We start from the raw sequence: 15,313 nt of genomic DNA, 5'->3' as shown, positions 1-15,313 counted from the left end.
TTCTATTCTATTCTATTCTATTCTATTCTATTCTATTCTATTCTATTCTATTCTAACATGACAGAGAAGGCACACTTCCAAAGACTCAACAGGCAACCCTGTTCCAGAGCTGGCCATTCTGCTGGATCTGGCAGACAGAAGAAAACACCAGGGTTAGATGGCTCCACAAATAACTTGGTCCCATGCCATGTAGGGCCTTCTTGCACCCAAATGGGAGCCACTGCAATTCACAAAGCAGCAATGTTACATGACGACACTGCAGTGTACCCAAAGTGCACAGGTTATCGCATTCTGGGCCAGCCTGATCAGATTATTTATAGATCCGTCTCTTAATATCCTTATGCTAGCTGTGTTCATGCACGACTATTGTATTTCCTTTATAATCAATTTCTTCTTTTTCCCCTTGACATAATTGGTGTTTGAATTAGCTGTTTGAAGTAATTGGACACATAAAACCTTTTTCCACAAAGTTTAGATGTGATGCTTAGGAAACACTGCTTAGGAAACTATTTAGGAAACAGAATTTCAGTCTTTGATCATTCATTCCTTAAACTGGAATTCCAAGATTTAGAAACAGGACATGGGTAGTAGAAGCCAGGTTGAATTTATCTAATATAATAATCATAAAATTAGATTATTGGAAACACGAGCAGGTCTATGTATTTCAACCCATGTCTCAGGGACTCATTTCTGGCTGGGTTGCCCAATAATCATCTAGTCAAAATACGTAATTTAAAATTGGTATAAATATTATTTTTTTCATGTTCATGTCAGGTTAGGCATGTAAACTTGGTTTTTATATTAGAAGAACCACTAGGAACAGGACCTAAGCTGATAAATAAGATAGAAGAATATGGAAAAGTGGCAGAACTGAAAATAAATAAAGGGAAACTAAGATTTTGGTAAAAAATATGATAAACAGAACAAAAGAGTTAATGGAGAGATTAGATATTCAGATTACAAAGAAAGTAAAATATGTAGGGATCCAGTTAATGGCCAGATGTGGAACGATTAAGGAACATAATTACTATAAATTAAAACAACAAATTAAGACAGGCTTGGAAAAATGGGGTAATATACAATTATCATTAATAGGAAGAATTGCAACGATTAAGGTAAATTTATTACCAAAAGTGTTGTATCTGTTTCAAACAATTCCAATAAAACTGGAGAAAAAATACTTTGAAGACATTATTAAAATAGTATTGAAATATATATGGCAAGGGAAGAAAGCAAGAATTAACCTTAAAATGTTACAGGATGAAAGAACCAGAGAAGGGTTTGGATTACCTAACTGGGACATATATTATCAGGCCATGGTACTAACTTAGATGAAAGAATGAATTATGTTAAGAAACACAAGGTGTTGACACTGGAGGGAAATGATTTGCAATTGGGTTGGCCTGCATTTCTATGCTACAGGGGAAGTAAGATACATGGTTATTTTCGAAGACACTTTGTTAGGAATATTTTATTTGAAAATTCCAGTCTGGTTATCAACAATAGAAGCACTTGTACACCCAAATATCAGTAAAATGGGAACTACTGTTAGATAGAAAGATAAATTAAAGGAAAAGGGTGAGCTCAAAACCAAACAAGAATTGAATGAACAAGGGGTTATATGCATTGGTATTCATATATGCAAATACAATCAAGATATGAAAAAGATGTTAAAGCTGAAGATATCTATAAGGAGCTGACACAACTGGATAAAATATTAACAGGAACAGAACACAAGTTGATTTTCAAAATTGTACCGTTACTTACTAGGTGTTAAACTAGAAGAGCACGGAAAAAAAACTATGATAGCATGGGCAAAAAATTTTGGGTACACTATAGAGTTAGATAAATGGCAGAAGCTATGGGAAAGAAATGATAAATTAACAACATTGACTATACATGTTTTACAAAGGTCACCACTTCTTTGCACAATGTTGATAAATATTGAATTGTTTAGCAACATATTTCTTAGTCATCGGGGCAGCTGAAAAATAATCTTTTTGTCAAAGCAGAATTGTTCCATGGTTTCTGGTACTTCTCAGAGTTTTTCTAAGGACATAGTTTTCCATGAATGTTAACCTCTGTGAGAACCCATTCTTTGGTTCATGATCAAACACTGCATATTTAGTTCTATAATTGCCTTTAAGAAATATCACAACTAGCTGAGTAATAACCAAAACACTCCCTTAATCCTTTCGTAAGCCTAACAATTTAAATAACTAGAAATGATTAGACACCCTATGCAATGGAATAAATAATATTTGAGGCAGGTTCTGATTTCTCCAAAGATGTTCTCAGATCAGAAGGGGCTCTTCTGACTTTATGGAAGTGTCCTGACCTCAAATCAACTCTTTCTGACTGTAAAATTGTGAGCCTGTAAGTCTTCCAATGAAGTTACAATGACTCTTTAAAAGGCCAGATGAAATGTTTTGAAGCTCAAAGATGCTTTAAGTGCTGGACAATTTCACCTCAAAACATTTGCATACTGGTAGTTATCGACTTACAACTGGTCACTTAGTCATTGTTCAAAGTTACAACAGACCCACAAAAAGATACTTATGACCCAGTTTTGAAGTTCCAATATCGCCCAATCACTTGACCGGATTTTATGATGATTTTGCTGATGACTGCAGCATGGTCTTTATGACCAATTGCATTTGTTTAATAACCTCTGCAGAAAAATACATCCCTGTTTACAATCTCTTGAATTGCCAGGCTTAATTTATGTATTATTAAATTTATTGGCTGTCCGTCTTGCTACAGGGTAACTGGGCAGCAAACAATTACAGTTGTGTCAGGCACAAAGAATCAGGACCATAAGTTAAGTTGCAATTAAGAAGCTTTACTGCTGAAGCCTATACAAAGTATCTAGTCTACTATGGTTCAGTGCTAAATTGGTGCCTAATAAAGTCAATGGAATTCAAGAGGGGTTGGACTTACATCAGGGGTGGGATTCTACCAGTTTGCACCTATTCGCTAGAACCGGTTGTTAACATTCTAAGCAGTTCGGAGAACTGGTTGTTAGAAGAAATTACTGGCCTAATCCTGTAAGGAAGGCAGGAAGGAAACATTCTGGTGTTGCTTAGAGAAACTGCCTCTCCGTTAACCCTTATTACAATCTTGGCAGGAGTAAACTTCCTGTCTCAGGAACATCTCTGGAATTATTTCCCCTCCTTTGTTGGTACTTTGCTTGTGTGGAGTGACCATTCAAAGTTATAAAGGCACTGAAAAAAGTGACTTATTACCATTTTTCACACTTACGACTGTTGCAGCATCCCCATAGTCATGAGAGGCCAGGCGAGGAGATGCGTGTCTCAATGTGATTGAGTTGGCCACGCCCAGCCAATAACATGACCACCAAGCCACGTCCACATGGTCACATGACCACCAAGCCATGCCCACCAACTAAGCCACGCCCACAGAACCGCTTGTTAAAAAATTTAAACCCCACCCCGATTTACATCATTAGTAGGAATGAAAGGACAAGGCTGATAACTCAATTATCTCTGCCCCCACACACTCTTCCTGCTCTTCTACAGTAAGACAAAGACTACCTGTACCTCTGTCTGACTCCTTGAAGATCATTTCCTGAGACTTCCGAAAGCTATCAATTGAAGCAGACAGTTTTGGAGTATTTACTATTTCTTATATTCTTTCTTCTGCCAACAAATATAAAGATACTGAAAACAAACACCTGCCAATATGAGTCAACTAATGTTAAATATATTATGCCACACATGTCCTGAAGCATTTACTATTGATTATTAACTTGCGACACTGCAACCAATGTGTTCATAGCCCAGTTCCCAGCTTGCTGACTAACGTGCCTGATAAAAGTTCAGCAGTAGTTTCTCTTTCCTCATCCTAGGGAAAAGCCAAAAGTGCTTTATATTCTGATTTTTGTGGTCACCTTTGAGAGGAAGTGAGGTGATGGGGGGGGGCATGGAGTAAAGTACGTCAAATAGTAGCCATCACTGTATGATCAAAGTATTGCCCTTTGTTTACATGAATTACATGACGCAGGTGACAAAGGGGTGGAGCTTGAATATCATAATCATAGCTATTCATTTTTTTGACAGACACTCTCTGTGGACTGTAGGAGGTTACCCACTATAGATCTAATACACTATTTGGGAACATTACACTCGTGATAATGCAACCCATGTAGTGACATACTGACATTTCTAAAGAGAGACAATAAAAAATTGACTGATTGATCACCTTGCTGACCCATACAGCTTTAGCCATTTGACTCATCCTGCTGGCAGAGCATCACAGGGTTGAAAGACCCTGGAGGTCTTTTAATGTGAACCTAGCCAAATGCAGGAATCTTCATATTATCCCAGACAAATGAGTATCCAATCTTTTCTTGAAAATGTCTGCATACAACTTCAGAGGAGAGCCTGATTCCATTATGTACTAGTTCTCCCAGACAGGAAATTCCTTCTTATTTTAAGTTTGGCTGTTCCCCTGTGAAGTTCCCATCCATCGGTTCTTGTTTTACTCTCAGGCTTCTCAGGCAATAAATCCACACCGTCTTCTGTGTAGCATCACTTCATGCATGAAAGACTGCTATTATGTCTCCTTTCTCTTCTTTAAGCTAAACATACCAAGATCTGCTTTTCGTGAGATTTAGCCTCCAAGTCCCTTACCATCTTTTCACTATTCTCTGCACTCTTTCCAGGTTCTCAGTGTCCTTTTTGTATTATGGCAGGCAAAACAGGACACAGTATTCTAGGTGTGACCCGATCAGTGCAACACAGAGCAGTGTCACTTCCCCTGATGTTCACATGACATCTCTTGAATCAAAGTGCATTGGATATTTTGGCAGCTGTGGCACATTGTTGGCTTGTACTTAATTTGTGGCCTACCAGCATGCCCAAATCCTACTCACATACTAAGCCAGGTATGACCACCCCTGCACCTGTGCATCTTTTTTCCTGCCTAAATGCAGAATATTTTTCACATTGAACAATATTTTACTGTTCAGAGTAATGGCTGAATAAATCATGGATGTGCTTTACCTATTCAAAAGTCAACCATCGGATATCCTCAAAAGTTTTTAACTGGTGTTCTCCTCAGCGGCAGCTAGATTAATTTTATCCAGACAATCTAAAAATATTGAATTCCCAGTTTAGCATGATTTGGAGAATTCTACTTTGTTTTCCTGAGAAGTCAAAACTGGAAGTCATTTTCTTTTTGGATTCTAATTCTCACTTAGGTTCATAGTTTGTATGTCACACCCAACAAACTACAAGGAACTAGTATTCCCATTGCCAGCTGGGGCACGTAAGAACAATTGAGCTTGTGCACAATGAACTAGAATTATCCAGAATTCTATATTAGCATACCAAACAGACATCATTAAGTACTATGAAGGGAAAAGTAATGCATATACTTTGTCTACTAATGTTCCAACATTAGGCCCCAGTGTGTCAAGTTAACCCTGAAAAAGAATCCTGACTACATTTTGGAAAGCCACTGCCAACCAAATGATAACAGGAACTTTTTTATTTTGCACCATGACATATATCTATGGAGATTCTCAATCATCCAGATCATGGTTATCCCAAAGGTGCTTTTTCTAAAAGACAACTGGACTTTCTTGGGAGTTTTTTCTTTGAAAACATTTCACTCCTCATCCAAGAAGCTTCTTCAGGTCTGAACTGAAGAAGCTTCTTTGGTGGGAAGCAAAATGTTTTTAAAGAAAAAGAAACTAAGAAAGTCCAGTTGCCTTTTGGAAAAGTATATCTGGGCTCCAACCAATTTATCTTGTGTGAACCTGCCCTTGCTACTATATAATCTGTGTTTTATGAGACCACATGGTATGTGGACCCAGCCAAATCTCATGGTCCATACCTTAGTGTGATACTATGAATTCACCCATTATAAGGCAACCCTATATGTTCTTATTTCATGCAGAGCCTTCAAGGATAGAAAAGAACAGGGAAAAAACAATGACTATGTAATGAAGTGTACCAGAAGTGGACCCTTCGTAGAGATAGAAGGGCCACTGTGTCTAATCCTCTATTTAGGGCACACATCCAGATTAAAACATCTTAATACAGATGGTTATTTAGCCTCCACTTACATATAGCCACACTTTTAGGAAACCACTTCTATGAAACATTGATTCCATTGTAAAAATGTTAATTTGCTTTGGAGGATTTTCTAATCCAGTAAATTAGCATTATTATCCTTAATCTTAGACTCTAGAAATCTTCTACTACTGATATCCTTTCATATATTTAAAGAGTGCTATTATATCTGTACTCATCCATCTTTTCTCCAGGCTAAAATGCCTAGGTCTTTCCATTTTATTGAATGATTCCAGCTCCTTGGTCATCTTTGTTGCCCTTTAAGCCTAGGATTGGGTCAACACAAATGGTCAAGTAGACAATAGAGTATCTGGGAATAGAATGGAACACTTACTTTCCAAGATTTGGGAATTATATTTCTACTTATTTTATTGGCTTGTTTGTTACAAATACAGATTTGCCTCTGTTGTGCCTAGTGTCCCTGAAATATTGTACCCAATCCAGATAAAATTACAGAAAGGGGAAAAGAAGTTCTTAACACTGAATAAGAGTTTTATCCTGGGAGAATAACAAAGAGTTTGTTGCCTCTCCCTTCCTTCTCATCTTACTGTACAAGGTGGGAGAGAAAATGATACTCTGAGGGATATCTCAACTCTGCCTTCTAATGTAACCTCCATGATCTGGTGTCCTCCAGATGTTTTCAGCAGCCACATTCCCTGTGAGCTGGGACCTTTGGAGAGTTATAGCCAAACACATCTGCAAGTCACCAAGGTGGGAAAGAATGCTGCAATAGCTTGCAGACAAAGTTGCTCCCTTTTCTATATCCTGGCTCTGGAGCTTTTTAGTAACAGCCCAGGCAACCATATACCTTGAGCAGGAAAAGCTGGCAGTAGCAAAAATAAAGCTCTTTAACCCAGAATTCACCATCTACTCTTGCACTTTGCAGAAAGTGCATTATTCATTAATACCCAAGTGTCTCCAGAGATTCTCAGTCATCCAAGTCATGGTTGTTGTTGTGTTGGCGGATCGGCACCGCAATACAGAACAGTTGTCACAAAGGTGCTTTTTCAAAAGGCAACTGGACTTTCTGGTTTTTCTTTGAAGACGTTTCGCTTCTCATCCAAGAAGCGTCTTCAGTTCTGAATCTTCAGAACTGAAGAAGCTTCCTGGGTGAAAAGCAAAATGTCTTCAGGGAAAAAAACAAAGACCAGTTGCCTTTTTAAAAAGCACCTTTGGGATTTATACCCAAGCTTTGGATCCCAGGATGGCTTCCTTGCAATTCACACAATGATCTCCTGTTGAGACCAAAATAGGCCTGGCTTCAGTAGCTTCGTGTCTCCTCGGGCCATGTCTCCGGTCCAGTGAAACTGCTATAAAGTCTGCATTAGGAGCATCCAAAGGAATCTTTTCCAGTCCAGTTTTAGAAACAATAGCAAAATGACAGTGAACCAAATGAGCTAAAATAACCTCTAGGGAACCCTCCTAAATATGTAGTTTTGCTAGATCTTGCGTGTTCAGCAGGATAGAGGCAGATGTACAGCACCTCCATTTCTAAGAGTTTTGTAGTAAAAGAAATTTCAGCAAGCTTGGCTTACATATCTAGCTGCACCTCTTTAACATTTGCTTAGGGGCAGATTTATTAAAGGGGAAGGAGACCCTCTTTCTTTTTCACTGGCTGTTCTAAAGTTTAGAAAAGGCTTAGAAAAAAGAGTAAGAATTAACCCGATATAGCAATCTACTTGCAAAGGAGCTGTGAAAGCAATAAATGCATTCCCATGTTTAACACGTGCACTTGTAGGTGTGGTTTTTTTTTAAAAAAAAAACCAAAACAAAACCAAAGCCTGTTTATGTCTTTCCCAAGTTGTTTTCAAACTTGTAGGAAGGCATTTATGCTGTTAGCATTAATTGGGAAACATTCCTCACTCATAAGCTTCCAGATAATGAAAGCAGTAGGGAATATTACACATCCATGAACTCATTCTAGAACAACGGGAAAACCAGTTTCTCTTCTTTATCACCTTCCTTTTAGTCCTCTCCAAGTGTCTTCCAAGATGAAGCAACCTATGAGCTGGCAGCTGTTATTTCTGATCTTTCCTGGAGATTACGAATACAAGCCTCCTTGCAGAGTTCACTCAGGCCATATGACCAGGTCAGCAATACTTCCTTTTTTTTTCCCCAGGGACCTTTTTTTGGCTTCATCCTACATCAATATATGATGCTGGCTTCTTTCTCAGATTTGTTATGCAGCTACCAAAGTGCCCTGGACAAGTGAAGACTGGCTCCTGACGAAAGGAAGCTTCATAATAGCCAAAAAACAACGTGCCATTTTTCAGGCAACACTTGTCATGTTTACCATTTCTGCTATAATCTCGCAGAGAATCTGCACAGCATTAACTCCCAAGACAGCCAATACATTCCAGTAGTTAGACTACTGGAAATATGGCCATCACATTTTCAAAGAGTGAATGTTCTCTGTTTCTAATGGAGCTATGGGAATTTCCCCCTTCCAACCCCGCCCTGTACTAAAAGGCAGTTAAATCTCAGCACCAGGAGAAACAGTTTTAAATGGAACTGAAAGCTCAGAAGTTGATGTTTAAAATATTGTAGGATTGCCTGCTTTGGTCAAAAATGAACAGGAAATCAAAACCAAATCAACTGAAATATAACTAATACAGTTAGAGCTGAGGCTATAGATTAGAAACAGAAGGGTAAATGTATGTTGTTGTGCTTTCACAATTGAACATTAGAGACTGAGAAAGTGTTTTTAACGCTCAATTTTAAAACCAGGATATCCACAGAGTATGGTAAGTAAAAATAAAAATGATGGCCAGACCAGCATTAGAGGTAAACAGGCAGAGCTTTTGATGGCATCACTATGGCCACTAGCTTGACTTTTTTGATTGTATCCTGCAGACACCTGTTTAATACACAGTTTTGTGCCTGTCCACAAAATAGTACAGTCTAAAGTACTAGTCCTCAGGGTACAACTGATTTCATGGTGCCTTTTTCCAGATTACTCCACTCCTGGTTTTGTGTTTCATCTCTCCAATTACTAGCCAGCTTTCAGCTAGCTACCTATCAGATTCTTACCTCCATGGACCATTTTATATTCTCTCTCCATTAGGCCTTCTTTAATAATTTGGGGTAAAATGGTACCTCTTCAAACTTTTACAGGTTCCCTAAAACTTGTTTTTGCAGGCAAACGTGCTTTGAAGATTGGGATTTTCCCCAGAAAAAAAAAAGCAGAAGCCATAAAACTTTACAAATAAAAACAATAATGTGAAAAGGTTAGCCTTCCTTCCTTCCTTTTTTCCTTCCTTCCTTCTTTCCTTTCTCCCAGGGATCAGCTCTAATGTCAAGGTCCTAGCTGGGAAAAAGCGCCTGTCTAAAGGAAATCCATGATGGGTAAAGGGCCTTGCACTACATAGCCCCCTCTCCTCTGACCTGCCTTTTTGTTTCAGAATCCTGATTGCTTGCTATTTTGCTTCTGCAGGATGGAGGCAGCTTTGTGCTCTATCCATTGGACTGGGCTTTGTAAAGTGTGAATGATGTTTCACTTGCATCAACCATGTGTTGGTGTTAGCATAAGAGCTAATTTGGGGTAGTGGTTAGGGTGCTGTCCTAGAAACCAGGAGAGTATGAGTTCTATTCCCACCTTAGACATGAAAGCCAGCTGCATAACTTTGGACTAATCACCAGGAGAATGTGAATTCTAATCCTGCCTTAGGCATGGAAGCCAGTTGGGTAACTTTGAGACAGTCATCCTTTCTCAGTCCAGCCCACCTCCCAGGCTTGTTGTAGTGAGGGAGATAGGAGGAAGGAATATTAGGTATATTTGCTCCCTTGAGTTACTTATAAAGGAATAAAAGTGGAATAAAAATCTAATAAAGTTTTTTTATTAAAAATATTTTATTTAAAAAATATTTTTTTTATTTAAAGATGCATTTCAAAATAATAAGGAGAAACCACCTGAACAAATGTTCTTAAATATTTCTCTTTTTTGCACATCAGTCTCAAACCTATCTAAAACTGAGTGCTGGCCTTTCCCAGTTTTTGAGGTTAAAGGAGCTCATCTAGTCCTCAGCTCTGACTGATTCCAAATTACCAAATGGATTTGTTTTCATTGGAAGACATGTATATGGGAAAGGCCTTAGGAACCTATGGGATCTTGTATCTTCACTGACAACTAAATGCTGGTGGTAGGCTTATAATTACTTTAACAAGCTTATTGAAAAGTCTGCTAATTATCAGAGCAAGTTGTCCCCGTCTAACTTAGAGAATCCTTCAACGAAGGGATTGAAGGCAAAATTATTGAGTGAGCAGTAGAAAAGAGTTACCATTGTCTGTTATTGCACTGATAACAATAACACAATCTTGAGCATCCTTCAGGTTAATGGCAGCTCCATATGCTAGTGGTCTCTCTTGTCCATCTTTTTCACGTGTATTGTTTCCCCCTCCTTTTTTTAAAAAAAAAATTTATTCAGTTTTTCGCATAAAAACAAAAAGCTCTTTTTAATGGACAACATATTTCCAGGTCATCACTTTAACATACAAATATGATAATAGTTATACATTCATATATGCATACTTAATTCTATTATTACCTTTTCCATTCCAAACTTTCAGAAAGGAGAGAAACAGGCAATTTAATTCTAGTCTCTTAAATTAATCTCAATCCAAACATCCTTTCATTTCATTTCAATTATTTCAAATATAATCCTTTGATATTTATTTTAAAAACAAAAACATAACAATATATGTTTGCCTAATAAAAAAAAGTTACCAATGTCTCTCCTTCCTTTTAATAGTCAGTATTAACTTATTAATTTAAATAGTTCTTTAATCTGTCACATTTTCTTTCCATCACACATTCTTTCTATAAATTCTAGATTAATACAAGTTTTAACACAAAAGAAAAAGAAACAAGCATAGGTTTCCCCCCTTTTATTGCTTTGAGCATGACACCTCATTGGTTAAAATATACCTTTATTCCCTCATCTTAATTCCCAATAAACCTTTATTTTTAAGTAGTTACAATAATAATCATTACATCTTTTCATTTGGATTCCGCAAAATATATTTTCCCCCCTTAATTTCATTTCTAATTTCAAAAAAATAAAATAAAAGGGAAAGATTGACTATTTAATTCCTGGTCACTGATGTTTACCTCATTTTTAAACATCTTCACATTCATTTCAATTATTACAATTTCTTCAATAGACCTTAATTTTTCTTTTAAAGATACAAATAAAATGTATATTCATCTAATAAGATTTATCAGTATCTAACCCTCCATTAATAATTTATATTACCCTATTTTCTAAGTATTTTTTAATTGCAAATATATTCTTGTTACCACGTCACCCTGCAGAATCCCCCTTTTAATTCATCAACCATTATCTCTGAAAAAAACCATTTTTCATCATTTTACTATTTCCGTGTTTCTTTATTTCTTGCACCTGTTTCTTACTGCCTCTCCTCCCCCTCTTTTTCCCATATCTTTTCTCATTCTAGTTTATATCCCTCTTTTTCTTGATATCTTCCTTTCCCCTTTTCTGCTGCAGCTTTCTACCTCTCCTGATTTCACAGGTATTCCCCTTTTTGATTATCTTCTTAAATCTCAGCTTTTTAGCCTTCCTTCTTTCCCCTTGTCTTTGTAGTGTTCTTTGTGTTAATTGTCTATTTAAAATGGCTTCTCCTTGAGCCGATTCCACCTCCTCTGAAGTTCTTTCTTCTTTTTTCTTCAATCGCCCTTTCCATTTCTTCTAACACAGAGCAAAGTGGTTCGCCTCTTTTCTGTAGTAATTCTCTCATATTTTTAAGTTCCATTCTTAATTCCCGAAGAGATATCATCATTACACACTCTTATATTTTATAATCATTGAAGTCCACAAAAAACACATTTACTTTCCTTCTTTCTTCTTCAAGTTTTCTAAAGTTCTCAATTATTCCAACCCAGGGTCTATACCAAAAACATCAATCAATCCCACAGGCAGTCTTTCCTTGCTTCTTTCTTTATTCTGGTTCCGCTTTCACTTTCTAAAATTCTTACTTTGTTTCAATATTTCTTTAACATTATATCAACATAAGTTCATACAGAAACAGGATGATTTCCCTTTTGTTTGAGTTTAAGTTATTTGTCAGAAAATGGCACTCTCCATCATGCAAAGTTCTCACCTTTTCCCCTATTTTATTATTTAGGGTTTTTCGAACCTCAATATTCCAGCACAATCCAGTCTCCAATTTGTAATTTTTATTATTATTATTTTTTGACAATTTTAAGTCCAGCTTTATTTTATGCCTTTTTATTGCCAAAATATTTTAGTCCAATTTAATTAAGTCTTTAGTTCCGGCTTCTTCCTTTCCCAGTTCGAAGCCCTGCTTAGCTGTCAAAATTATTTTCTTATTTTTTTTCCTGTCCCTTTGTATTTTCGCCGCTCACTTTTCTTTTCTTAAAAGTTCAATGTTACCTTAATCCCGGGGTACTTTTGTTTAGTTGTTTCGCCCAATTGTCCTGTCTCAGATGTTATCCACCTCTTTCTTCACTCCTACACAAATCTTAGTCCAGCTGAGTCCTCTTCTTTGGGGTGGCCATTTTGGACCACCGCTTCAGTCGTCTTCGGGGGAAAAGGACCAAGCCCAGGAGAGAAGATGCGGCTCCCCTCAACCTGGCTTGCGGCTTCCCCTTACTCCACTGCCCCTCCAAGGCAGCTTCAGCCCCTAAACACAATGATCGGGGCTCTCCAACAAAAGAGCATGGACCATAGCCACGGATAGTTGCGATCTACAGTCCGTCAGCGAGGAGGGCTCAACCCAGAAGTCCTTTCTCCCTTTTTTTTAACCAAGTAAGGGAAGATTGGAAATTCACCCAAAGACCTGAATGCCCTATTGTCTTCACTTCTAAATTTGCCTATGCTATACAAAGTAGACTGCTTGCACAATAAACATTTCATCTAGAAGTACATCCTAGGTTAAAAGGGGTGATTTTTAAAAAAAATAAAAAATAAAGAGTAGGAATTGCTTTCTTTAAAGAAAAAAAAAACATGCATTTTTCTTCTATGTTAAATAAAAGAACCACAAAAGATGCAACATTTGTATGAGTCAGGTTCATGTTAAGTATAGGGATCTAACTGAGGATCTAACATTTCCACATCTCTAACCAATGTTTGGGTTTCTAGACAAGTTTACCTGTCCTCCCATGACCTTTGTATTGTTGTGTAGAAAGTCTGATCGCTGAAATGTGTTTCTTAAACTCATGAAGGCCATGTAAAGAATGAGGCTGCCAGATTGGGACTTGAAATATCTGAAGGGCCACTAGGTGGCAGAAATTCATTTTTAGCTGCCATCTTGTTTTGGTCTGGATTTTGGCAACTTGAATCTAATAGCATTAGGATATAATTAAGTTGGTTCCCGACTTGCACCTGCTGGATCTTCCCTATCATTTCATTCATAAATAAGAGACTTATTTTCCTGCCAACAAGCTTTCCCTTTTATCTTAGAAGACTTGAACCACTTGTACAGACCTATTTTTTTTAATTCCTCCACTCATTAAAAGCAAAACAAAAATACCAGCCCAGATTGTAGGAATTCAGCTTAAAAGGTGGTGGCTTTTAGACTTTGCATATCCATGTAGTGATAGAAAACTGTGGTCCTAGCACTGATTTTGGAACTTCTGGGCCAGTAGACTCTGATTAGTTTTCCATTTGCTCCTAAGAAGATACTCCAGGTATCTTTAGTTTAAGGTAAGTCATGAAAATTTCTTCATTGCTGTCCCAATAATCTATTTCTAAGATCTAGCTGGCCTTCACTTAGTCATCTTCCATAAAGCTATTAAAATATGGCTGTTCTGACAAGCTTTGGGAGAGTAGTATCTTTGCTTGCCCACATCATTTGGGTAGGATGCTATCTTACTTTTCTATTGTTTTAAGTGAGACTTATGTTGTGCTTTTATGGGCTTGCTGTTTTATTACTTGATTGTGGATGTGTAATGGTGAATATGCAGGAAATAGAAAATGAATGAATACATCCTGAGAAGGTTTGTTCAAAATACTGTGCAACACTGGCTATATTTTCAACATTTTAATTTTGTTTAATCTAAATTGTATATTATATATAAGACTTCTTGGATATTTATTATCTGAAATGTGGGGCGCGGTGGTTTACTGTGGAACTATGAAAGTTGAAACATTCACCTATGGTATAAAATGCAGTAGTTCAGCCATTTCGCTGCGTGTGGGGATAATCCATTGGAGTTGCATTAAAAAGATTATTCCCTTTCAGTAGCAAAGGAAAAAGTATACAAGGTACAACTGAGAAATGAAATTGTTATTTCATCTTTTATTCTTTATCTATGAAGGTAGAGCAACACATTTGCCTAGAAGTGAAGATGCTCAACTCCCACTCGGAAGGTTGAAAATCCAATCCTAGGCAGTGAAAAATGTTTCTCTATCAGGATGCAAAGAAAAGTATCTGCTGTGAACTGCACAGAGGCATCAGGAAGGGCATCCGGCCAGTAAATGTTCAGCTCCACTCAGTTGCTCTAACTCCACCCTGGTAAAAGGAGTTACAGGGTCATAAAAAATAATCTTTATCTCTGAAGGTACTATTTTAAAATGCTCTTCTATTTAGAATGTTTTATATTTAAAGAACAGAAGACAATGTATAGACATGATGGAAATAAGAACAGTCTGCAAAGACGGAACATAGGTCAAGATAGGCACTATGAATGGTATTAAGAAAAGGTGTGTATATTACTATATCTTTTATATTACAACTTGAATCTCTTTTGTTTATTTGTTTCTTCTTTTTCTTTTTTCTTTTGTAGAAAAAAATACTGCTTGCCCTAAAAGGAATTGGTATGATGTGTATGGTACATATAAGTTCTATAGCAGATGTTTAGAGAAGGCATTAGTCCATAATGTCTTCATTTTCCACCTATAGCAGGTGTGTCAAACTTGCTATAGGATGCATCACGTGCTGGCGACGCCCACCCCCAGTTTAGCGAAGGGAAAAAGTCATGATATATCACATGATTCCGCAAGTTTGACACCTCTGACCGACAAGAAAGTGGTTGGTTACAGAGAGGAACAACCTGAAACATTTTTTTTTAAAGTTATGGAGTTAAGAAATTTATCAAGAGAAAATATTCAGCATAATGTCCACACTGCTGTCTGACTTGTTACTGTAATTCATATAAAATGCGGAGAGCATTTATCTCTGTGCGGTGTGATGTAGGAGAGAGTGATCCATCAATCTATATAATTCTATTTGCAAAA

The sequence above is a fragment of the Pseudonaja textilis genome, chromosome 3, assembly GCF_049901715.1.
Source record: "Pseudonaja textilis isolate UNSWEBS1 chromosome 3, rPseTex1.2, whole genome shotgun sequence".
NCBI lineage: Eukaryota > Metazoa > Chordata > Lepidosauria > Squamata > Elapidae > Pseudonaja > Pseudonaja textilis.
The sequence above is the reverse complement of the archived record's forward strand: the minus strand, read 5'-3'. Positions refer to the sequence as shown.